A 26,443-nucleotide genomic window follows, 5' to 3' on the forward strand; every position below is an offset into this window, starting at 1 on the left:
CCCCCCCCCCCCCCCCCCCCCCCCCCCCCCCCCACACACACACACAGAGAAAGTGTGACTCAGAATTTCTCTTCCAACCTCTTAAGGGAGGTGTGCGGGTTAGTGAATTCAGCAAATGTCTAACATGTAATTATATAGTGTATTTTAGAAGTCTCCATTTAAGTTACATATTCAAACTTCTAATTATCAAAACAACATTTTGGGTATATAGTTGCTGAATTTTGAAAGGAAAAAGTAATTTTCTTTTTTTAAAGAAGCCACATTCACTGGATTTCTACTGCTGCTGTCTAACAACCTCAAGGGATGTTTCTAAAATAAACCCTAACTGAATTGGGCAGACACAGCTCACTTAACAGTACATTACAATGTTATATTTATACACACAAATGCAACCAAAACAGGAGAAGTTTAACTATTATCTCACAGAATAGAAGGCTTCTCAATGTAAACACTTTACAAAAGAAAGATTTGAATAAAAACTACTCGGAGAGCTTGGGCACCCCATCTCAGGGAGAGATTCTGCAACAAACATGACACAAACCATCGGCATGTCTACACTAGAGCATTATACCATAGCTAATTCAACTCGTATGATTGCACCAACATAAAGAGCAATCATGCATTGCACAGCAGACATACTGTTTCATCTGCCATTCTGTTACATGTCCACAAGCACCATAGTAGTGATGTGGACTATCTTCTGAGTATCCACAGTTTGACAGCTCCCTGAATCATTGGCTTGTGATAGATTTGGAAAGGGTTTCTGGGAGGCCAAAGGAATTATGTGAGAATGTGTCAAATTGCCAAAATTCCCTAAGAAATGACATTTCCACAAGTTATTTTCAGAACAGAGGATTGACTGAACAACTTAGAGCTCATTATTTGTTCACAGACACAGTTCTTTTCTTGAGGTCTTGCAAATTATGTGGCTTCAGTGGTGGTGTAAAGGGTTCTGGCAATAATTCCTGGGGATAGATATAGCCTAGAAATGCATGGAATTCATGCTGCAACTCAGTGACACATGTTGTGCTCCCACCCCCTGGCCTCAATCGGCTCTGTAAAATACATTTAACAAGCAAAGCACTGCTTTTGAGTGATGACCTTGATTACAGACGGTTGGGACAGAGTTGTACTCGAGACCAGGATGAGCAGCAGTGGCTGCAGAACTTCAGAAGGAGGAAGGAGACTTTTCTCTGCCTCTCTGGGGAGAAGGTCTAAACACCGCAGTGCCAGACCACAAGGATGAGAAACCTCTCACCATGGAGGGCTGCTAGGCCTCTCAGCACTGACCATTCAGATATTTGGTGGAAAGGACATTCCACCAACGAGTCAGTCTGGCACAGGGTCACATATGCCCAAAGATACCTACACCTCAATTCACTTTGAGGATTTTGACTTAGTAGAGGACATACCACTTCTAAAGCAGGCATGGCAGTTGGACTGTAGGGACTATCTTATTGCAAAGTCTGGAGATACTAGCAGAGTGCAGAACTCTGCACAGAGACATGATTCAGGCTTCTATGTCAAGAAGAGAATCTCTAACATACCTGGGAACTTTGTAGCTATTCTGGAATATTCCACCATAAAATTTCAGGATACTCAAATGTATTCTCACACACTACATATTTTAATATGCTACTGTACTTCATTACATCTTCCATAAGAATTATATGCTGTAAAACGTAATACGTTTTAAGAGAATTTGCTAAAACTATCTTCCTCTCAAGAGGAAGGGAGGCAAAACTGAATATACTGATGGCCTACCAATATGGAACAGCATCCTTGGAATGGTAGCTAGTGAATGGTAACTAAATTTATTTTTGCCTACATTTAATTTCCGTAACATCAAAACTACAAAACTGTTTTGGTTTCACAGACAAACTATCTCCCAGCTATCCTTCAAATGACCTACTGTAACAAGGATAGGAAACAGCTGCTTAAACCTGGCCATTGCATGTATTTGTCATTCAAGACTTAAGATGTGTGATTGGCTATAACCATTGCTATTTCACCCACAGCAAGACCCAAATGAAACCTCATTCAGATTAGTTATTTTATTGTCTTACATTTGGGATTTTTACTTTTTTACTTGCTGAAGCTGACATTACTATACATGATTAACAAAATACAACTCAATATCTGGCACAAAGAAGCTATTTGCACCCAGTAGAGTTTCAAAACTAAGATGTCTCTCCATGTCAAGAAATAAGTAAGACATTCTCCCTTCAGATTAGGGGAACTGCAACAGGCACCATGCCTAGCTTTATTACAAATGTAAGTGTGGAAAAAAAGTTTAATTTATATAGGAACTAGAAGCAAACAGCTATTTTAAGTCAAGTTTTGGGAACTGAAATCCAAGATAAAACCACTGATGTCAAAGAACAAAATGAACTGAAATGTTCATATTTCAGTGAAAATGGTGCCAAATACAAATATTGGAAACAGTGGATAACTGTCAAGTTATTTAAAACTTGGTATTCAAGTGGAATAAATTTAAACCTTATGTTCTTAATAAACTAATGCTCTGTCCTCTAAGCAAAACCATAATTCTGAGAAATCTCCACTCCCTCTGCCACTTGCAATGGTTAGAAATAGATGATTCTGCAGAAACACTCCTTATAAATCAAATAGACATGAAAGTAGATTTTAAGGAAACTCTAGCGTAAAATCTACTTTTCTACTGGAGAGGGCAAGACACGCTCAGACTGGTGCTTTTCTTAAAAATCCAAGCCCCAAACTTTAAAAGACGATCAGACATATACAAGAACATTAAACTCACACCTTCCCAGTTTGCAGAAATTAATAGAGAGATTAAACCAGACCAAATGCACCCTTTCTCTAATAAGCCATGTTAAATTCAGAAAGCTAACTGCTTCCCGTATTTGAAGATATGCTACATTCAACTGCTCATTGATAATAAACCACTTAATAAATCACTTAAAAGCAACCTGCAAAAGAGAAAGAAAAAAAAAAAACACATGGCTTGTGCTCTTTTCATACATTCACAGAGGTTAAAGCCAGAATGGACCCTTATATCATCTAGTTTGACCTCCCGTATATTGCAGGCCATTAACTTTCACCCAGTTACCCCTACACTGAGAGGATGATCATGTCTTTGACTCCAGCATAACTTGTGTTTGACTAAAGCTTATCTTTCAGAAAGGCTTCCTTTCTTGACTTGAAGACATCAAGAGATGAAGAACCCACCACTTCCTTTGGAAGTTTGTTCCAGTGGTAAATCACCGTCACTGTTAAAAATTTGTGCCTAATTTCTTATAAGAATGTGTGTGGCTGCAGCATCCAGGCACTGGTTCTCGTTTCTGTATTTCTCTGCAGGATGAAAAAGCCCCTTGGTATCCTGTATTTCTTCCACATGAAAATACTTATACGCTATAATAAAGTCATATCACAATCTCCTTTTTGATAAATTGGACATATTGAGTTGAGTTCTTTCAGTTATCACTGTAAGGCATTTTTTTCTAGGCCTCAAATAATTTTTGTGGCTCTTTTCTGCCTCCCCAATTTTCCCCTCAAATATCCTTTTTAAAACATGGATACTCAAACTATTCACCGTATTCCAGTATTGGTCTGACCAATAGTAGATAATGTTTTCATCCCTCAGCTCACCTCCCTACTCCTACTCACTACGCCCATGTTTATACATCCAAAGATTGCAGTTGTGTTATTTTACATTCAAGAAATCCACTAGACTTAATAATTCATTGCCGGTAACTTAACAACTGTCTTTATTGGATACATACTTTATTGGATACATACAGAGCATCTTAACTCAGGTCAATCTATCAGCCTAACCTAAAACCAAAGATTCTTCTCACTGTCAGCTCCCACACTAAGTACAAATAGGATCTTCAGAAAGTCACAGGCACACCACAAAAACAACGAGGAGTCCTTGTGGCACCTTAGAGACTAACAAATGTATTTGGGCATAAGCTTTCGTGGGCTAGAACCCACTTCATCAGATGCATGGAGTGGAAAATACAGTAACAGGTATATTTATACATAGTACATGAAAAGATGGGAGTTGCCTTACCAGGTTGAGGAGGGGGAGGGGGTCTAACAAGACAATAGATAATACTACTGATAATTAAAAATGTCCTCTGGAATGTTGGTTGAAGCATGAAGGGACATATGAATCTTTAGCACATCTGGCACATAAATATCTTGCGACGCCGGCTACAATAGTGCCATGAGAACACCAGTTCTCACTTTCAGGTAAGATTGTAAACAAGAAGTCGGCAGCATTATCTCCTGCAAATTGTAACCAAACTTGTTTGTTTGAACGATTAGTTGAAGTAGGACTCGCAGGCGCTAAAGTTGTACATTGTTTTTTTTTTTAATACAATTATTTTTTGTACATAATGCTACATTTGTAAGTTCAACTTTCATGATAAAGAGACTGCACTACAGTACTTGTATTAGGTGAATTGAAAAATACTATTTCTTTTGTTTTTTACAATGCAAATATTTGTAATCAAAAATAAATATAAAGTGAGCACTGTACACTTGGTATTCTGTGTTGCAATTGAAATATATTTGAAAATGTAGAAAACATACAAAAATATTTAAATAAATGGTATTCTATTTTTGTTTAAAAGCGCAATTAATTTTTTTCAATCGCGATTAATTTTTTTTAAATCGCTTGACAGCCTACTTAACGTAGTCTACATTAGATACATTGTTAAAATATACACAAAGCATCCAGACTCAGGTCAACATATCAGTCTAACCTAAAACCAACATTCTATTCGTTCTCTTAAAGCCAAAGAAGCATCACAGCAGTGGCCCTTTTTTATGACCGCATCACACCGGCAGCTCATGTTTAGTTGCTTGTCCACTGTGACCTCCAAACCTTTTCAGAATCACTGCTTTGCAGGATACGGTCTCTCATTCTGTAGGTATGGCCTGCATTCCTTGTTCTGAGAGGTATCAATTTGCATTTGGATGTATTAAAATGCATTTTGTTTGAATGGGTCCATCTTATTAACAAACTCAATTGCTCTGTATGACTGCCCCCGTCCCCACCACTTACCATTCTGTCAATTTTGGTCATCTGCAAATTTTATCAGTAATGATTTTATAATTACTTCCAGATCACTGACGAAAATGTTGAAAGCGTGGGGTCTAGTAACAATCTCTGCAAGACACCACTATGATTCCCCCCAATTAACTATGATTTCCCCACTGACGACAGTAGAATCTCAAAGATATGAACACCAGAATTACGGACTGACCAGTCAATCGGACCCCAAGTGAAACCAAAAGTTACCAATCAGGCAGCAGCAGAGACAAAAAAAAAAAAAGCAAATATTGTACTGTACCTGGATTGCATCTTAAAAGTAGGCACATCTGGGCTGCCTGTCCCCATCCCACTCGCAGGGCAGCCACTTAAGCAAGATGCTGGAGCTGCCAACCCAAGACAGCTGGAGCTAGACCAGCAGAGTAGGAGCGGCGCTGGGGTCTGCACCACTTTCAAACCCCCGCGTCCCCCTCACGGAGGGGGATGCACTGTTTTTACCCCCCTCCCATCTGCCAGGGGATGCGCTGTTCTTTCTCTCTCTCTCTCACAAACACACCCCGCTGCCAGCAGGAGGACAAGTTTGCAAACTCATGAGGGGGCTGAGTATGGAGCCTCAGCCGCGGCTGAAGCCTGGCCTGGAGTGTCAGCTGCTAGATCTGGAGCCTGAACGGCGCTTTTTTCAGCATTACAGACCATCGCTGTTCTTGAGGCTTCCGTAACTCTGAGGTTATACTGTACTGAGATCTGTCAGTTAGCCCGTTCTTAATCCATTTAATGTTGCTTTATTTATTTATTTATTTATTTATTTAATGTTGCTAATTTTTTAATCAGAATGTCATGCGGTACTAACTCAAATGCCTTACAAAAGTTTATTACAGCTACACAGTTATCTTTATCCATCAAACTTGTAAGTTCAAAGAATGAAATCAGGTTTGACAAAACTTATTTCCCATAAAACCACATTGACTGACATTAGTTATATTCCAGTGCTTTAGTTCTTTATCAACTGAATAAGGCATATCGAGTTTTCACTCTTTTACATAGGTCTGCTGTCAGGCTAACAGTTACCTTTGTCATCCCAGCACTCAGCACTCTTCCAGCTGTCAGGAATTAGCTTAGTATTCTAAGATTTATTAAAAAGTAACACCAACAGGCCAGATATTACATCATGCAACCCCTTTAAGATTTTTGAGGGCACATTATCCTGCCCTTTGGATTAAGGCCTGCTCTACACCAGGAATTTACTTTACTATTGCTTTGCCTCTCAGCGTATGAAAAATCCACACCCCTGTGACACATACAGACCTACCCCCTCCCCTCCCCAGTGTAGACCAGCACTGGGTCGATGAAAGGATTCTTCTATCGACCTAGCTACCACCTCTCGGGGAGGTGGATTACCTATGCTGACAGGAGAAGCCATCCTGTAGGCGTAGATAGTGTCTACAATGAAGCACTATAGTGGTACAGTTGCACCACTGTAGTGTTTTAAGGGTAGACAAACCCTTAAAATGCTTATCCCTAGCAGATATTGTCTTAACAGTCTCCTTATTGACAAGTGGACTGAAAAGTATTTCATCATCCTCGTGTGATAAAAGCATATCATCCTGCATCTTTCCAACACAAAAATATTTATTCAACACTTCTGCCTTTTCTGCATCATTATCAACAGTTTTACCATGCTAGGATTTCTTTTGTTCCTGAAAAAAACAAACAACAAAAACAAACAAAAAAACCCTGTATCATCCTTAATTAGTCTCCAACCAAAAAGGTTAGACCCCCACCTGTGATTGGCAGGCTGCCCTGTTTGTACAGCCCCATTTCCCATTGGAATATGGCTCAATGCTCCATAAAACCAAAACCTACAGATTCACAGCAAAACTAAGAAAGACTACAGTTGACAATTTTGGTATTTGTAAGGCAAAAACAGAAACCCCCCAAGCTTTAATACTTTATTATATCATGAAGAAAAAGATACAAGTCTAATTTTTAAACAATTCTTTGAAGGCATATTTAAGTGGAACAAAGGCCACTAATGCCACCATGACACCTGCTAATATTTTTGAGGAAAGGAAAAATTTAAGAAGGGTTCCAACAAATTTTCCAATTGATTTCTAGAATATAAATTAGCATAACAATGTGATAAAACAAAGCTTGAAAAAAATTTCTACAAGAGAAACTTTGGACAAGGACAGGAAGTTTACTGTGGCTACAAGAGCAAAATGTTATTTAATTCATAGTTGAATCAAATCAAAAATCTTTTTTTTCTGTTTAGGTTTTTCATACGATTCAGTATATAAATACAGGCTATGACATTGGAAAAATGCTATACTTTTTCATTCAATGATGCATTAAGTTAAATATATTTTTCCTTTTCTAATGCTGTAGTCAAAATGCTATCATGATTAGGTTTCTCAAACAATATTCTTTACATTCTAATAGGTAAAGCAACATGAAAAGGAAACAATCATGCACCTTTATTCCCAACTATCACATGAATTGCACTTGTTATTGATTGTCTGGCATTGGTCACATGCTTTCTCCAAGGACACGTTCCAAAACTTGTAGAAAGTTTAAGAGCATCAAATGACTTCAGCAGCTATTAGATTCCTCCCAATACTATGCTTAAACCCTAGGGTGACCAGACAGCAAGTGTGAAAAATCGGGACAGGGGGAGGGGGGTAATAGGAGCCTATGTAAGAAAAAGACCCAAAAATCGGGACTGTCCCTATAAAATCGGGACATCTGGTCACCCTATTAAACCCTGAAGACAGTCCTCTTCTATACTCTTCAGAATTAGTCAGCTAAAAGAGCAAAATGTTATTTAATTCCCAGTTAAAATTAACTATTTAAAATATATTCATCCCATTTGAAAGACTGTTCTGCTAGTAGCAGCATATGGCAGAACTACATACAACTGATGTCCTTGATAAATGCCACAGGAAGTTAGAGGCATTTTTCTAAAGTTAGTCATAGACCAGATAGAGTGCTAATTACCTGAAGAAGAGCAGTGTGCGGCTCAGAAACTTTTCTTTCTCACCAACAGAAGTTGGTCCAATAAAAGATATTACCTCACTCATCTTCTCTCTATAAGTTACCTCAGAGAGGATCTCTCTCCCTGATCCCATACCATCACAAGTAGGATCCGGAGAAATACTTGAGCTGAAACGGTTTATGTATAAGTAAGAGAGGGCTGTTGGCAGGATACACTCTGTGAGGGTCCCTGGATTCACTTGGTCCAAAATAGCCTAATCTTGTTGATTTTGGGGGTACTACAAAGACTTTCTATTTTTCCTAGTTTTGAGAAAGAGGAATATAATGAGGGTGGTCACTAGTCGAACAGGATGGAGACTGTTCTAATCTTTCTTTTGCTTGGCTATAGCTTGCTGGGAGTCAGGTTGGATTTATTGGAACTGTGATAATAATTAAGAGAGTTGTGATTGCTTTCCAAATCCATCCAACACTGCCATCTGATTCTCTCTTGCTACATACACCTCATTCTTCCCAAAAGAACATATTATATTCAACAGCATTTTCATAAAAAGTTTTGTGCCTACTGTACATTTGCATAGAATTTTTTTTTTTTTTTTTAAACACAAATATTTAATTATACACTAGCTTGCTAAAGCAGGAGGAAGATGAAAACTGAAAATTTAAGAAATGTCTTTAAGATGCTCAGACATGTTTGGAAAGAACTAGACAAGCTTCACATTGCTTTACTTGGGGTTATAATCTGGTTTTAAGACTAGTGAACCCATGCAGTTTTTTTCTTTCAAACTTCAACAGCAGATAATTCATGTTTTCAATCATACTAATACAAGATTTCTAGTACCATACCAAATTATATTTTTGAGCCAATTTCTCAAACATTTTCACAGAAACCATGAAGGCCTTTCAAAAGCATTGAACAATATAACCTCACTAGTTTGCAAACATCATAAGCTTTTCACTTTTTCATTTTGTACAAAGATATATGCAATCATGTTAGTAATATATATTTTAGAAAGAGTATGGTTTATGTTAAAATTAACATGCCTGGAAAAGTTTGATCTATACTGATTAAAATCTATATTTATAAAACGAAAGGAAAAATTAGCCACAGAAACCATGCTTAGTTTAGAAAAACAAGCATCTTGCTACCAAAAGCTGTCCTAAGTTTAGATGTCTGTCTTGCTAAAACATTGTAATTACGAGAAACCAAAATGGATTTCTAAATGTTTCAAGATGAACTAGCCACTGAGCAATTTGCAAGATATGCAATTATCTTCTGAATTCAAATACATAAAATGTTAATACTTACCATGAAAAAATGCAAATTACACATTTTAGCTTATGCAGGTACTGAGGAAATCAGGGTAGGATGCAGGCCATTTAAAATTTGAGAATATCACCAGACAAGAGAAACCATAATTAAATCTAAGAGCAAAATATACCAAGTAATGTGGAAAGAGTGTATTAGACAAAAATATTTTTCCCCTGAAAAATGAGCTTTCCACCGATTCAGCCTGATGGGGTTAGGTACTCTTGGACATGTTAATCCCTACAGAATGGAGCCCATGGGCAGTTAAAGTTTTGTTAAAACTGGAGCATTGACCAGATGATTCATGTCAGTTACCCAGGCTAAATGTCCCTAGCTAAAAAGAGAAACAAAGAAGTCCAAACGGTTTCCAGCTCAAGTCCGGTTTGGGACTACATCAACATTAACTAGGTACCTTTTAGTTCACGCCAACAGGGTCTACATGGGGCAATTAAAGAACACCACTTTAGAGTGCTCTACAATTCACATCCCCATAATCTGGACCAGGGATGGCCAACCTGTGGCTCCGGAGCCACATGCGGCTCTTCAGAGGTTAATATGCGGCTCCTTGTATAGGCACCGACTCCGGAGCTGGAGCTACAGGCGCCAACTTTCCAATGTGCTGGGGGGTGCTCACTGCTCAACCCCTGGCTCTGCCCCAGGCCCTGCCCCCACTCCACCCCTTCCCTCCCCCTCCCCTAAGCCGCCGTACCCTTGCTCCTCCCACTCTCCCTCTGGTGGGCGGGAGCTCATGGGGGGCTTCTGACATACTACTGTGGCTCTTTGGCAATGTACATTGGTAAATTCTGGCTCCTTCTCAGGCTCAAGTTGGCCACTCCTGGTCCGGACTGTGTAGACAAGCCCTTAAGTCTTGATCACTCATTTTACTATATGCTAATGCCACCTGCTGGGAAAAAGGTGAACTAACTGAAAGTTGAGCATCTTGATTGGTTGGAATGCCTAGAATAAAAATGGTATGTCCAAAACATTTTGATTGGCTGGAACAGCAGCAACTAAAAATAGAAGTGAATGGCTATTGCTTGATTGATTGAAATACTAGAGATACCTCAATCTAGATAACATTCCCAAAACAGTGAAAAATTAATAACAGTAACATAAATTATGTAGAATCCAGGAAAGACAAAATCATTTGTATAGAAAAAAATTTATTAGACATCAACATGGAAAAACTGCTAAAGCTAAGTGCAAATTTTGTTCTTTTGAATGTGTGACACATGTAGATAGAATGGACAAAACGCTTGTTGAATTCTTGTGTTGTGTCCAACTACTGTAAAAGCTAGATTACTGCAGTCAAAACACAAAAAGAGGGAAGACTGGTCTGCATCAAAATTTGTTTTCTTCTGTGCATTCTCCTTCCACTACGTCTTCAGCAGTACTAGTATGAAGCATGCAGTCTTTTGATTAAGATAATGATGAGTGACAATGAAACTGAAGCGAATTTCATTTCTTCATCTTCTAATAAGAATTTTGCTACTCTGCCTGCTTCAGCATCAAAAACTCCCACTCTTACACAGCCTTCAGATGTTCATCAAATTGGCACTAAGACAATTTGAACAGAACGTCCCGTGATCAGAAAAATTAATTTGACCGTACATTTGCTAGAAGTATTTATAACAGTAATACACCACTACACAGTCTAAAATTCTTTACACACTAGAATTTTAATTTTTTTTTTTTTTTGCAATTTACAAAGTCACAAGTAGGAAATGGCTTGCAGGATGTCTTCCGAATGCCAAAGCAGACGATGTGAAAAAGCGTTGGTGTTGTTGCACAAGTTCCCCATGAGTTTCTAGTCAGTGTCTGATGGAGAAGTATTCACAACAAGGGTGCCATCAATGTCATGGTGGTAACTCCACAACCAGTGTTTTGCTAATTCCAGTGCACAACTGAGCATCATCACACATCCCAATATATTGCTGATCAGTTTAAAAGTATAATTAATGAATTGGGTCCACATAAGGTTATTTCAGTTGTGACTGACAACACAGCTAATATGAAAGCTCTTTGGCCTTAGTTGATAAATGAGTATCCACACCTTCCCTGTTATGGATGTGCAGCCCAGACCATGCAGCTTTTCACTGGTGATGTATAAGATCTTATAACTTTCTCATCACATGTCAAAAGGGAAAAGCATTGTCAAGGTTTTCAAAAAAACAACCGAGCATCAGCAGCGATTTTCAGCGTCATTTAGTACAGCACTCAATTACATCCACGCCAAGACAGATTTGTCATAATTGACAGGCAGCTTCTATTAAATGTTTCAAAGATCTTCAAATATTCAAGAAGGCTCTACAATCAGTTGCTGCTGAAGAAGGGGTGGCCGAGTGTTGCCCATGAGTAAACCCCATTGACATTCTTGATGGTGTCTTTTGGGTGTGAAACTCAAAATTCGTTTCACTACTTGAATCTGTAGCTCAATCCATTCTGAATATGGAAAACTTATAGTTCTACATTGCCTGATGCCAAGAATAAATTCCTGAACATTAAGAAACATTTGTGAGAATACTGAACAACCCGCTTACAAAAAAGTTGAAGAGAAACAGATAGACAAAATAATATCATGGAAAAATCAAGTGATCACTCCCACACACAATGCTACCGACCTTCTTGATCCATACTTCCAGGGCCAACTTGTGACCTCAGTGACTATTGCAAATTTTAAAGGATATAACAAACAAAACAATTCTGATAGAGGTAGCAAGTCCTAAAGCAAGAAGCAGCCCACTCAGTCATAAAACAATGCAGAGTGCAATCCCAGCAGTTGAATTAAAAGAAGCTTGTTTTCTCCTTCATCATGGAGGGAAAGATTGAGTCACTGCACTCTAGTTACAGTGGCAGAAATTCTTTTAACGCTTCTGTGTACTACTACACATGTGGAATGAAACTGGTCAGTTTGGGTGACTGTATATTCAAGAACCAGAAACAGTCTAAAGACCTCCACTGCTAGGAAGCTTGTGACCACATATCACAATTTAAGATTAGTGAAGAAAATGGCAAATGAGAGTTGACTCAATATTCATCAGATGAAGAGCAATAAGGAGATACCGAGGAATTTGATGACAATGACAAGCACAGGTGCTGACTTTTGTTTTTGCCGGTGGGTATTCACTTCTCTCTCTCCCTCCCCCTATACGAGCAGCAGGCAGGGCCTCAGGGAGAAGAGGCCAAGCAGGGGCGGGACCTCGGGTCCAGGCACTGGGGCTCACAAAAGATTAATCTGGCCCTATGGGTGCTAAGCACCCAGAGTCGTCCCCCTAGCTATTCTATTCCACGGGGGAGGGGGGCAGACCACTGCGGGGGAGAGGGCTGGCTTGGGGAGCAGGAGGGACCACCCCCCAGCACTCACTGGTGGCGCGGCTGGGGCAGGGTTGCTACTCCTCCCGCCGCCGGTGAGTGCAGTCCCGGCCCTGCTGCAGTCCTCAGCGGAGTGGGGGGCAGGGCTTGGGTAGAGCAGGGGCGTGAAGAGGTGGAGCAGGGGCAGAGACTTTGGGGAAGGCATGGCGTGGGGGCGGAGCAGGGGGCGGAAGAGGCGGGGCTGGGAAATTTGCACAGGGCACCAGGAAATTTGGTGCCTCAAATTTCCTGGTGCCCTATGCAGCTGCATACTTTGCGTATGGGTAGGGACGGCCCTGTGAGCACCCCCTATTTTGGGGGGGGGGGAGAAGGATGCATGTTTGAGCCCCAAAGCACTCATGGAATTGGTGCCTATGATGAAAAGACCAGACATACAAAATATTTAAATAAATGGTATTCTATGAGCTGTCATTCAATTAAAAAAATTAATCGCAATTAATCATGCGATTAAGCAACAATAGAATACCATTTATTTAAATATTTTGGATGTTTTCTACATTTTCAAATATATTGATTTCAATTACAACACAGAATACAATTTGTTAGTCTCTAAGGTGCCACAAGTACTCCTGTTCTTCTTTTAGTGCTCACTTTATATTTATTTTTGATTACAAGTATTTGCACTGTAAAAAAAAAAAAAACAAAAGAAATAGTATTTTTCAATTCACCTAATGTAAGTACTGTAGTGCAATCTCTATCATGAAAGTTGAACTTACAAATGTAGAATTATGTACAAAAAACTGCATTCAAAAATAAAACAATGTAAAATTTTAGAGCCTGCAAGTCCACTCAGTCCTACTTCTTTTTCAGCCAATCTCTCAGACCAACAAGTTTGTTTACATTTGCAGGAGATAATGCTGCCCACTTCTTGTTTACAATGTCACCTAAAGGTGAGACAGGTGTTCTCATGGCACTGTTGTAGCCGGCGTCACAAGATATTTACGTGCCAGATGCGATGAAGATTCATATGTCCCTCCATGCTTCAACCACCATTCCACGGGACATGCATCCATGCTGATGACAGGTTCTGCTCGATAACAATCCAAAGCAGTGCAGATCAACGCATGTTCATTTTCATTATCTGAGTCAGATGCCACCAACAGAAGATTGATTTTCTTTTTTGGTGTTTCGGGATCTGTAGTTTCCACATCAGTGTTGATCTTTTAAGATTTCTGAAAGCATGTTCCACACCTCGTCCCTCTCAGATTTTGGAAGGCGCTTCAGATTCTTAAACCTTGGATCAAGTGCTGTGGTTATCCTTAAAAATCTCACATTGGTACCTTCTTTGCATTCTGTGAAATCTGCAGCAAAAATGTTCTTAAAATGAACAACATGTGTTGGGTCATCATCCAAGACTGCTATAACATGAAAGATATGGCAGAATGCGGATAAAACAGAGCAGGGGACATACAATTCTCCCCCAAGGAGTTTAGTCACACAATTTAATTAACGCATAATTTTTTTTAAAGGAGTGTCAGCAGCATGGAAGCATGTCATCTGGAACGGTGGCCGAAGCATGAAGGGGCATAGGAATGTTTAGCATATCTGACATGTAAATACCTTGCAATGCCGGCTACAAAAGTGCCATTCAAATGCCTTGTTCTCATTTTCTGGTGACACTGCAAATAAGAAGCAGGCAGCAATATCTCCTGTAAATGTAAATAAACTTGTTTGTCTTAGCGATTGGCTGAACAAGAAGTCGGACTCAGTGGACTTGTAGGCTCTGAAGTTTTACACTGTTTTGTTTTTGAGTGCAGTTATGTAACAAACAAAATCTACATTTGTAAGTTGCACTTCCACGACAAAGATTTTCATACAGTACTTGTATGAGGTGAATTGAAAAATACTATTTTTTTTTGTTTATCATTTTTACAATGCAAATATTTATAATCAAATATACACTTTGATTTCAATTACAACACAGAATAAAAATATATATCAAAATGTAGAAAAACATCCAAAATATTTAATAAATTTCAATTGGTATTCTATTGTTTAGCAGTACAATTGAAACTGCAATTAATCACGATTAATTTTTTTTAATTGCAATTAATTTTTGAGTTAATCGCGTGCGTTAACTGCGATTGATCGACAGCCATAGACAAGACATAAATGAAGCATTTGAAGCTGATAAAGAAAATAACAAAAGCAAGATGCTTGAAGAGTTGGCCTGCTGCCTACCTAGCATAAGTACATATAAAAATGACTTTTCTTTTATAGTCACTATGTGTCTGTTTTATTTGTTTAATTTCATTTTTCTTTTGTAACTATTCAGTCTTGAATGATGCTTACATTTAAATGCTAACCTAACACTGTTAAAAATTTAATTATTTCTCTTTCTTTTAAAACTTCATTTCATTGTCTTTTGCATTTTTCTTGGTTAAATAACTCTATTAAAAGTAACTTGCTTTTTGCAAAAAGCAACAGAGGGTCCTGTGGCACCTTTGAGACTAACAGAAGTACTGGGAGCATAAGCTTTCGTGGGTTTTACAGATTCAGACTAACACGGCTACCCCTCTGATACTTGCTTTTTGTAATTAGCCCTAAATATCTAAGGCTAAGCTTACTGTAGACCATGAAGTATTACTCTTTTTTTGTTAGTTCTAGTAAATTAATGCTTTTAAATATCTGACCAGTTATTTTTGGACTAGCCAAATGTTCAACCCTATGCTGACAGTTACGTTTTGGCCATTAACAACAACCCTAGTCTGATCTGATTAACTTGCTGCGGGGGAGGAGGGGAGCAGAAGGGGGGGGGGGTAGAGAGAGAGAGAGAGAGATGTCTAGAAAGAGTTAATTTGTCACTAACAGGGAAATAACTAAATTAGAAACACAAAACTGCCTTAATAGGAAGAGATTCACTAGAGAAAGGACTCAAAACATGAAGTTTAGTGGAAAGCCTCCCCCCTAATTACAAAGAAACCAATTTCCAAGAGACTGAGAAGTCACTTCAAGTCTGCTGGCCCCATGCTAATTGTGATCTAGTGTGCACTTTGGATACAACATAGGATAAAGAAGTTTAACCAGGCATCACAATGTGTAGTAGACAAATTAAGACTTCAAGGTGGATAAAAATGGATTATTTGGGGGGAAAAAAATCAGATTTTTTTAATTATTTTTTTTATTTAAATTATAATAGGTTTTTCATTTTCAAAAAATCCTGTTTAAAATGAAATCTGAATTTAATACAAATATGTGAAGGCCTAAACTACTTATAATCTCTTAAAATGTTTAAATAAAAAAATAAATATGCTGAATCCATGAGCCTTTATCAAAAACTTTAAAGGCTACTTTTCTATACAAAGAAAGAATCAGAGGGAAAACGTAACTTTTGATGTCAATCTTTATCAATATGGCACAATAGGTCACATACGTATTAGGAGCTTGATCCTGTGGGCGGACCAAGGAGCTGTGCTTACTGGGTGCAAGAGACCGGCAAAGTCATCACAAGTGTTGGAACAAGGTCTCCGACTCCAGGAGACACCACCATGCATCTCATCAGGATCAGCTACTGCAACGGTCTCATACTCCTATTTTATAACTTCTCTCTACCTGAGTTCTGATTGGCTCAGTTTTCAAATTACTATTTATGACTCCACCAATCATTCACCATTTTCTAACATTCTAAAAATGTACAAGAAGAATCTAAAAATATTAAGCTATATAACTGCGTAAATAAACGTATATACTTATAGTGTGCCCTCGTAGATAGCAAAAAAAAACCAAAACACTAAATTTAGTACAAAGGCTCTACTTCATTGTAAATGAACCTTTTTTAAATGGCTATATCAACCAAAGGGAATGCACACCTTTCTTCAGTAATAAATGAAGCAGAAAAATGGAAAAATTGATTAAAAATCTATGATTTACTTTGAGGCTTTCCACTTGGTGATTTAGATCACCAATTTAAATCAATCCATCCTGTAAGATTCAAAGAACAGAAGACAAAGGAAACCAGAGAGCCACGAATTCCCAAAGTAGACTCCAATCGTGACCCAGAGATGTGCAGCTCAAACAACTTCTAAATGTTGACAGCTCGTCTTACAAAATTCTGGTTGTTCTGATTTTACACAAACTGAAGGGCAAGTACTATGGGAGGGAAGTGAAGCCAAGCCCCTCCCTTCTCCCCATTAAAAAAAAATAAGTAAAATGAAAGTTTTATTAAATGGAACACCATACACATGCTACGAGCACTCTGCAGACATATATATGCTTGAAACCTAAAGAGGTATTGCCCAAAATGAAAGTCTTGCAATTCTATAAATCACATACAGTAGTAATATCTACTAGTCAGACTATTATTTTGTATCTATGATTAGATAGCAATACACTTTTACCAATATATTTGCTTTTCTGAAACTCCATTGCTATTATAAAGTTTCAGTCAAACTAGTTCAAAGGTGTCAAAAACATGCTCAACTGATGTTCAGCACAGATCTCTTAAAAGTTGACAATTCTAAAATCAGTTGTCCTGTCCTTTCACGTTTTGCAATACTTCTACAATTTTCCATAATTAACTACGACACAAACTCTTGTGAGAGATTTGGGGTAGAAATCTGGATCGTCTATCTTAATTGCAAACAGCAAAGGAAGAAACACAGGATTACAGCCTATCAAAGGCAACAGAGAAGGCACCATCTTTCTTCTCAAGTCTTTGCCTTGCAGGTTGTTTTTTCTTAAAACTGATATAGTCACAAATTGATCTTGGCCAACCTGAAGTGTCAACAATGGCAACAGACTGCTCCAGAATGAAGCTGATGTTGAAGAGCTTGTGAAAGGGCAGAACCGGGACATAATCTAAACCAGGGGCAGGCAAACTTTTTGGCCTGAGGGTTGCATCGCGTTTTGTAAATTGTATGGAGGGCCGGTTACGGGAGGGGGTCGTGGCCCGGCCCCCACCTCCTATCTGCCCCCTCCGGGACTCCTGCCCCATCCAACCCCCCCGTTCCCCGACAGCCCCTCTAGGACCCCTGCCCCATCCACACACACCCGCTCCCTGTCTCCTGAGTGCCCCCGGACTCCCGCCGCCCCATCCAACCCCTCTCCTCTCATTCTTGACGTGCCCCCCCTTCCTCTGGACCCCTGCCCCATCCAGCCACCCCTTCTCCCTGTCCCCTGACTGCCCCCGGAAATCCCTGCCCCTGACTGTCCCCTGCCACTGCATCCAATCCCCCCTCCTTCCTGACTGCCCCCCCCGGAACCCCTGCCCCCATTCAACCCCCCTGTTCCCTCCCCCCAACCCCTATCCACACCCTTGCTCCCTGACCACCACCCTAAACTTCCCTGCCCTCTATCCAACCCCCCCGCTCCCTGCCCCCTTACCGCGCTGCCTGGAGCACCGGTGGCTGGCAGCGCTACAGCCGCACTGCCCAACTGGAGCCGGGCCACGCTGCTGCTGCCGCCGCCACCACACAGTACAGGCCGGGCTCTGCAGCTGCACTGCCCCAGGAGCTCACAGCCCCGCTGCCCAGAGCATTGCAATGGCGGCAGAGCGAGTGAACTGAGGCTGCGGGGAAGGGGAACAGCGGCAGAGAGGTCAGGGTTAACCTCCCGGACCAGAAGCTTGGGGGCCGGGCAGGACGATCCCGCAGGCCAGATGTGGCCCGCGGGCTGTAGTTTGCCCACCTCTGATCTAAACACAGCCATGATAAATTATGTAAACAACATTATAAAATAATCCAAAGAAATGTTTGTATTTTAAGATGAGCACCAATGCTTTCTATTTTGCCACTAACAACTCTTGATAGTATGTACATTTTTCTGTAAAAGAATTATCTGTTTTTATTACTTTAATCCATTCAGTTACTTGTTTCCTACAACTTCCTTCATCTTTAAGCATGCTGATTCATACTCACACTCTGATACTGAGTATGGTAATCACTAATCACCTGTTTGCAGCATGATAAGCCTTCATATTAATAAGGTATAGAAGAGAAACCACCATCTACTGAATCCAACACTGAAAACTGAAAAGTAAACTTGACAAGCCAGCTTTTCATCGGAGCATCTTATCAAAAATTCCTAGGATCTACCAAACCAAGACCACCCATCAGTCCACAACACCAGCTATTCATTTCTTCAGCAGCTGATTCCACCTACTTGCCACATCCTTTGCTCCAACTACTACTGACTCCACCCATTCCTAATGCCTGTTAGGCAGTTCAAGATAACAAAATGTATTGTTTCCTAATAAGCATAATAAAAGTCTTACCATATCCCTTTAACTTGTTAGAATAAAGTTTTCATTTACAGATGGAAATTAGAGCCTACATTTTCTTTAATATCAAAAACTTTCAAATATGTGTTTTTGTAATTAGAGTGACACAAAAGACTTCAAAAGAATAAAAATGTAAAGAGAGCCCACTACATTGGGTTTTTTCTTTAGAAACAAAATATAAGACGTTGGGTAAGATTATTAATAATTGGCTTACATACCCTTATCAAAAAGGATCTCAAAACGGTCTACAAACTGAAATGGATCCACAAACAAAGAAATCATGCAATCTAAAGGATACAGTAGGAAAGGAAGATGGTGTAGATGCAGTAACTGTTTAACGCTGTACAGCAGTTTTCTGTGCAAGTAGTAAGAATACCTAACTGCAGGAGTGAAATAAGTACAATGTAATTACCATAATTGTATTCTGGCTAAGGCTTGTCTATAGTAGGAAAGTGCACCGGTTTAATTAAATTAATTTATAAATAGTCTAGTTAAAATGAGCACAAGGCATTAATGTAAAAAACAGTTTAACCCAGATGGTAGACATGGATTGACATAAACCAGTTTAACCCAGATGCTAAACATGAACAGACACATGGGTTAAAACAATTTAATGTCTGGTCTCTACTACAAAATTAGGTTGTCGTAACCTGCCTTGCATCAACCTAGCTGTGCATGTGTCTACACTTAAATTAGTCTCCCACCAATGTAAGCGCCTCATTACAGTGACAGATCGACGCAGTCCTCCAGCTGCTGTCACACAAACTGATTGCCCAGCCTGGTGAGCACACCTAGCAGCTCTCCACCGTTGTGTGCAGCTTTCCAGCTGACCATGCCAGCTACATGCTCCAGACGCACTCCGGCCTGGAACAGACAGGAGATATTGCATCTCCTGGTCCTCAGGGAGAAAAGGCTGAGCAGTCACAACTACAAACCAGACAGAAATGAGGACATCTGCAAGCAAACCACATGGGAGATGCAGGAGAAGGGGGATGATGGGGATCAGCAACAGCACCACATAAAAGTAAAGGAACTGAAGCAGGTATAGCATAAGACCAGGAAGGCCAAAAGTCAATCCAGTGCTGAGCCACAGACCTACTGCTTTTACCAAGAGCTGCATGCCATACTTGGCGGAGAGCCCACCACCACACTGCAGACCACCACGGATATCTCCAAGGAGCCTGAGACAAAAACTCCTGCTATGAACAGCAAGGACAAGGAGAAGGAAGGAGAAAGAAAATGGGACTAGGGGTTCCAACTATGCTGCAAGCCAGGACCTGTTTGTGACTCCATTGCAGTCCAGTCAGTCGAGCATGGTACCTTGGAAGAATATTCAGGTAAGTGTGTAAATACATCTCCCATTAGAATGATGCACACAGCTACCCACTTTTCATTAGAAAAAGTAGAGGTATAACAAAGGGAGGTAGCATTATCAGCTTTTCATTCCCCTGTAGAGTTTGGCTGGGAGGGCTATGTGGAGCAGCTTGTTTATGTACACAGCGATGTCCCCTGAATCCCCCTGAGAGATCTCAGTGAAACTTTCATGGAGGTACTCTGCAATCCTCTCCCAAAGGTTTTAGGAATGGCAGCCTTATTTCTTCCTCCATGGTTGGACACTTTCCCATACCAGTTGGCGATAACTTCAGCAGGCATCATTGTGGTACACAAGCTAGCAGCATTTGGGCCCAGACTGCTTTGGGATGCCAGCAGAACCTGTACTTTCTATGCCTTTGTAACCCTCAGGATTCATATATTAGCTAAAACCACCTCTGCTTGTAAACAGTGGTACCAGTATTCAGTGCCATTACCCTATATGCATCGTTTCATGAAACCATGCAATACACTCCTCATTTCCCTCACCCTGGCAGGCCATACTCACCATGACTAGTGGTGAGTGGTTCAGCACAAAAGCAATCCAAAACAGAAGTGTCAAGAAGCAGGTCTTGTTTAAAAATTTAGGGAGCAAGGAAGGGAGTTATGAACCTTAACTTCAGCTTTCCAGAACAACTTATACTAACAGTGGTACCGCTGTGTATTACCTGTAGCTACTGCCACGGCAGCCTTGAGAGGCTCTCCCTTCACAGCTGCAGAACACCTAAGCCATATGAGGAGGAGAAAGAAGAAAAAACTCAGGATGACATGTTCAATAAGATCTTGCAAGCCACTGCTGCATCACACTGTGAGTAAAAGGCCTGGAGGGTGAACATTGCAGACAGCCTAGAGAAGGAAAGAGTGGACAAGAAAACACTCAAGAGCCCCAGCTGGAAAAGGAGATGCACCAGGTCATAATGGGGCTTCTCTGGCAGCAAACACAGATGCTGCAGACTCTTATGGACATGTAGGTTCAAAAATCACTGGCTTGCCTTCCATTACAATCCACAGAAAATTCCATTGCAGCACATTCCTACACCCCCCTTAACATTCCACGTGGCACTGGGGACACATCCATACCTCCCACTCCACCCCAGGGGATATTACGGACAAACACAGCTTCACATACAGCAACTATGGCTTTCACAGATCAGTGTATGTATAGGTAAAATGACATGAACGTTCTTACCTCTTGTTGAGTTGTTACATTAAAAACTTAATACAATAATGGATTTGCTTTTAAATTGCACAGATTTTTCTTTGCACTGGTTTTGAGACAACGAAATTCTATTCTTTGGAAAATAATTCATCGTTCTTTGTTTATAACATATGCTGCGGAACACCTAGTGGTACTGTAATCATCCACTTATTAGTGTGCAGTGGGAGAGAACTCATAGGATCTGTGACTATCAGTGTAATAATTGTAAAAAGTACAGCACGCACCACAAAATTAATAGATTAATTGGCACTTATATTCATAGACTTAAACCAAGCACCACACAATTCTTAACAGGCCCCAAACTGTAGAGGCAGGTAGAGTACAGTCCACCACAATGCATTACTGTGGCTCATTGTTAACATGGTCTTTCAAGGACTCCCTCAGCCATATAGTTCTACACTGAGCTCTTGGCTGTTCAAACTCAGCAGACAGCCACTCCACCTTCAACCCAGCAACAACTTTTCCCCCTTTGCTTCACAGATATGATGCAGGACACAGCAGGCAGCTATAACCATTGGGATAGTCTTCTCCCAGAGACCCAATCTTGTTAGGAAACACCATCATTGTCCTTTCAATCTACCAAAAGCACATTCAACTGTCATTCTGCACCAGCTGAGCCAGTAGTTGAATCTTTCCTTGGTGTTGTTGAAGGTAGCTCTTGTACGGCTTCATTATCCAGGGAGCAAGGGGTAGGCTGGGTCCCCCTGGATCACTACTGGCATTTCAACATCATCTATGGTAATTCTCCAATTGGGAAACAATGTCCCTGCTTGCAGCTTTCTGACTAGTCCTGTGTTCTTAAAGATATGATCATCATACAACTGACCAGACAACACTGATGTTGGTGAAGCATCCCGGATGATCCACCAATGCTTGCATTACCGTAGAAAAGTAGCACTTTCTGTTGATATGCTCTGGGGCAAGGTGGGCTGGTGACAAAAGGGGGATATGTATGCCAACTATCGCTCTCCACACAATTCAGGAACCTTATTGCTGCAAATCCATCCACTATGTCCTGCATCTTGCCAAGAGACACACTACTCTGTAGCAGAAGGCAATTAATGGCCCTGTACACTTGTATGACAGTAGCCCCCATAATGGATTTTCCAACTCCAAAATGATTTCCCACTGCAAGGCCGGATTGCTACTGGTCAAGTTTTCATAGTGTGATCTCTATGCACATCTCCACTGCAAGTATAGCTTTCATTCTGGTGTCCATGAGGTGGAGGGCCAGGGTGAGCTTGACACACAAATCCAGCAAGGTACCCTTGCACACCTGAAAGTTCTGCAACCACTGTTTCTTGTGCCAAACCTGCATTATGATGCAATCCCACCAGCCAGTGCTCATTTTTCGGGCCCAGAAGCAGGTCTCCAACACTGCAGCTGCTCTATGAACAGTACCAACTACCTTGAACTGATTTTCGCTATTTCCACAGCAATCCGTCCTCTGCAAAAAAGTCATGTTCCCCACTGATGCGGCTCCTCTTGCAGCTCTACCAATACCAGAGTATCATGCACCCTGTGCTTGCAATGCTATTGACAGTAGCGCAGAGCTGTGCCGGTTCCATGCTTCTCTCACAGATGGGAGATAGCAAGGAGGGCTGTGCAGGATCATGGGATTTTTTTTTTTTTTTAAAAGGCTCAAAAATTATTCCAATGAACATCACCAAGGCCAACACCCTGATTCTTATGAAAGGTGCCATGGACTCTTTAGTCACTCCAAGCAACCAGGATCTGTTTTAAATGTCGGGGGGGGGGTGGGGGAGGGAAAGCATTTCCAGCAACATACTGCCCCCTATTTTCATAATAGGAGAACATCATAGCAGGAGGAGAGCTACATACCGAATCACCAATATCACTTATTGCAACCTCTATAAGTTATTTGAAGGTAACCTATCCGAGAGCTAACCCCGATTGTCTGATAAATTCATAACATAAGCAGAAATAACAATTGCAGTGTTTTCTAAAGGCTGGCAAGGGCATTGAAAGGGAATTGACAGAGCTGAAGGATAGGCAAGATTGTGAGAAGTCTGTCCACACTGGACCTGCTTTAAGTCAACAGTATTAGGTCCCCACCTTCACAAGCAGCAAATTCACCTTCATTTATTTTTTCTCTATTTCTGAATTGTGGACTCTACAATTAAGCGTAAAAGTTTGTCATCTTTTTTACTAGTGCAAGAATATAAATTATCAACAAATTCAAAGGTTTTATTGCTGAACAATTCTATAATAAATGTGCTTCTGCAGAGACTATGTCATCATAGGAGGATTTTTTAATGTGTCGGAAGGACTAGTCACAGCAAATTTCAACTTCAGTTACCACTGTGCTTGTATTGAGTCAGCAACAAGCAAGAATTCTCCTAAAATAACATTTAAGTGGGAAAAAAAGATATGTGAAATTTACTTAGTTTTTTATTATAAAAAAAAACTCAAACCACACAAAACTCACTAAAGACTCATCCAGTATAAATGGTACAAAAAAGCATGAATCACCAATATGACAACTAAATTTAATTTATGCACCTTTAAGCACAGATAACATCAATCGTGTGGGTATATTTACAACTTTAGAAACAAATACCAAAAACTTGTCAACTGCTAAATGAGTGCTGCTGCTACTGCTTTGGAAGCAGAATAGTCCCAGCTCTTTAGAAGGTTCATATTCAATAATTATTTTGGCATATGCCAAAATTTTCCTGAGGAACATAACTGACAGAAAGGAAATAGAGATTAGCAGTTTACAACTCAGCTAAACCTACACAGAATTTCATGGGACAAAAAAAAAAAAAAAAGGCAGCCCTCTGGCTAGAGAAGCTTCTTCATGCTAACTTTCAAAATGCCGCTGCAAATACTGGAAGTGTCGGAGTTTCTTTTCAAAGAATATTTTATAATGGGAACTAGCTGGCAATCTAAATATAAGGGGAGGTTACGAATTCCGTTACTTTCTGTGACCTGCATGACTTCTGCAGGGGCTCATGCGGCTGGCTCAGGGGCTGCCCGAGCTGGGCAGCTCCTGGGCCAGCAGCAGCTTGTCTGTGTTGGAGGGGTCTCAGGGGACTGGGCTGCAGGGTGGCCCTTACCTGGGGTGGGTCCCTGGCTCCCACCAGCATGCCCATGCAGCTCCTAGGTGGAGGAGCCAGGGGGCTCCGTGCGCTGCCGACCGCAGGTGCCGCCCCTGCAGCTTCCATTGGCTGCGGTTCCTGGCCACTGGGAGCTGCGGAGCTGGCACTTGTGGCAGGAGCAACACTCTGAGCTCCCCTGGTCGCACCTCCTCCTAGGAGCTGCAGGGACATGCTGGTTGGAGCTGGGTAGGAAGCCTGCAAGCCCCGCCCCTCCCCACACCAATGCCTGCAGGGGTCCCGGGCCACACACCTTCAGCACCCCTGGCGCCCCCAGACTGCCCCCACTGAGCACCCGTGACTCCCAGCCCAAATTTCAGTTAGGAGTATATAGTAAAAGTCATGGACAGGTCACGGGCCGTGAATTTTTGTTTACTGCCCATGACCTGTCTGTGACTTTGATTAAAAATATCCGTGACTAAAACGTAGGCTTAAATTATAATTAATACTGTTGATCCTAGGGCTGAGTATTTGTAGTGTTACTGAAAAGCAACAAGAGTGACACTGGAAATATGCAAGACAAAAGTCAAGAGACTAAGGGTATGTCTACACTAGAAATGTAAGTCAACCTATAAGAGGTTGACTTGTAACCACCGCAGTAATTACTGCAGTGGTGCACGTCCACACTAACCTTCCTTTGGTAGATGGTGAACATCCTGAGCAGGAGCACTTCCACCGAGCTGAGAAGGGCAGTACAAACTCCCGGTGGGCTGCCTCCCCCTGAACATTTCCCACCTGGAGGGGGTGGGGGGAAACCGCCCAGGGCTTCTTGCCCTTGGTGAGTGGGGTCCAGCTGCCCCACTCCATCTGCTCCCTGCTAGGAGCTGGGCAGCCTTGTCAATTTCATGACTCTGAGCTGTATAAGGCCTTCTCACCCTGGCCCCTGCCATGAAATTGACAAGACAGCCAACAGCCTCAGTAATGCAGTGTCTACACAGACACTTCGTTGTCCTAACTACACCAACATAAGCCCTACCCCTCTCATGGAGCTGGAGTTATGTTGGTGTAGTAGGGCACATATATCGAGAGGACAAGGCAGTACTGTAGACACTGACACAATTAGGTCGAAGTAAGCTGCCTGATGTCAATCTAACTGTGTAGTGTAGACCAACCCTAAATCCGGTTCCACCATAATTTAATGATGTTGCATCACTTACAACTGTAAATGTTGCAATGATTAATTAGATTTGTTAGATCATGTTTAATGTAGGATAGAATTGGTTTAGTCTGACACTTCTCTGCTATTGCTGATGTTAAATAAGATCTCACTTTTTTGCAAGATGGCTGATATCAAGAGCAAACTCAGATTAGAATTATTTAGCTATGTTTAAGAATGTATACTTCAGGAGAAGGGTTTCTTTGCATGTAAGTTTTCCAAACACTCAATTGTATGAAATGGGGCAAGCAGTTTTATACATTCTCAAAACCACACTGAAGTTTCTTAAAGGTTTACCACAGAGTACTATATTTCTTATAAAGGGAGCCAAAAGAATAAATCAAGTGTCAGCGGTATACTATAACTAAAGCTAGCTGATAACAAGGTGACAGCCTAAGGTGTTGAAGTGTGTGTGTGTGTGTTTATATATATAAATATATAAAAATAAATAAAACAGAGTCTCCAAAATGAATCTTTGAGGAACTGCTTTATTACCAAGCAGAAAGCCAGACCACATGAGATTTACATTTACCCTCTGTTCTTTCAGATACTCTTGAACTTGTAATTCAATCTTGTAGCCTTTGGATTAGCAGATCAATTATCAAATGCTTTAGTGAAAACAAATAAAGCAGCGGCAGCACATACCAATTGATT

The 26,443-nt window shown here is 40.8% G+C and overlaps 1 protein-coding gene across 3 annotated transcripts in view; it reads right to left on the reverse strand.

Moving 5' to 3' along the window:
• The window catches only part of LCLAT1 (lysocardiolipin acyltransferase 1), a 205,515-nt gene that overhangs the window by 173,782 nt on the left and 5,290 nt on the right, over positions 1–26,443 (reverse strand). The gene's annotated exons all lie outside the window — the stretch shown is intronic.

Source organism: Trachemys scripta, chromosome 3 (assembly GCF_013100865.1).
Source record: "Trachemys scripta elegans isolate TJP31775 chromosome 3, CAS_Tse_1.0, whole genome shotgun sequence".
Classification (NCBI taxonomy): domain Eukaryota; kingdom Metazoa; phylum Chordata; order Testudines; family Emydidae; genus Trachemys; species Trachemys scripta.